Source organism: Nannochloropsis gaditana, assembly GCF_000240725.1.
Source record: "Nannochloropsis gaditana CCMP526 unplaced genomic scaffold scaffold155, whole genome shotgun sequence".
NCBI classification, from domain to species: Eukaryota; class Eustigmatophyceae; order Eustigmatales; family Monodopsidaceae; genus Microchloropsis; species Microchloropsis gaditana.
In genome coordinates, this window is record NW_005803798.1 from 5,576 (window position 1) to 6,753 (window position 1,178).

A 1,178-nucleotide genomic window follows, 5' to 3' on the forward strand; every position below is an offset into this window, starting at 1 on the left:
GGCCGGGACGCGTCGTCGTTCGCCACGAACTGCAAAACAAAAGCTGTATCTACCACCCCCGCCCAGTCGATTACTTCCCAAATACCCTCCTCCTCCGCGATCAAGATGTGCCAAGTCAGGACATCGCGTGGCACCTGCCAACCTCGGCCCTCCCGCTCCTGGGGAACTTTAAGATGGCTGTAGCGACGCATCAACACTTTCATGTGCGGCTCAAGTTGCCCAGGCTCCTGCATGATGTCGTTATACTTCGCCGGAGCCTTAAATTTGGCCCAAATTGCCCTAAATGAATCGGACGGATCTCCTCTTCACGACCACCTTTGACAAGCGCTAAAAGCAAACGAAATAGTTCAATTTGATGGGACGCATTTTGTTGTATGGTGTGCAGATTTTTCAAAAACTGAAATGGTAAGCGTAAGCGAAAAGAAAATTTTCCTCCCTTCGCGACACTATCGTGGAAATTGCACGTGGCACACTTAGAAACCAGCACACTTCATTCAGACTTAAATATTTTTTGTGTATAACGACCGAATTTCTTCAGCGCTAGCTAAGGAAAACTGACTAAATCTGAATCGCTACTTGTACAACCTTTCTACAAAATTCCTTTCCGTCGCCGCTCGCTCGCCACTCTTTACACCACCATCTCCCCTTCCCAGCCCGTGTACCCATTTTTGATGCGGTCAAGGAATTCAGGCAGAGTTTTCTTCAAAATTCGATGCAGGACCATGGAGCCCACACGGTTCATCTGATACGGGAGAGGGCGAGAGGAGGAAAGGAGGAAGAAAAGCATAGGAGAAGAAACTGTGTCAGGTGGTCGTGACAAATTGATGGAAGAAACACTGAGCCGTGCATTAAAAGACGTCTCCTCATTTTTAAAGCACTTTGTCTTCACCCCCGGCATCGCTCCCTCCCTCCCAGCCTACCATCGAGGAGGGCACGAGCATCCAGCCCGGCTTCTCCATGCTGATCTCCATCTCAATGCGAGACGTGAGGGCAACGGTGCGATCATCCACCTGTAGGGCGGTAGGAAAAGGACAGGTGAGTGGGAGAGAGAGAGGGGCGTGGAGTGGCGAGAGGGGGAAGGACGGGGTGGCGCACCTTTTGCCAAGAGACGATGTTGGTGGTGTCCATCTGGAAAGAGAGTTCGTCGAAGCGCCCCGGGCCTGTGACGAGGGCGGGGG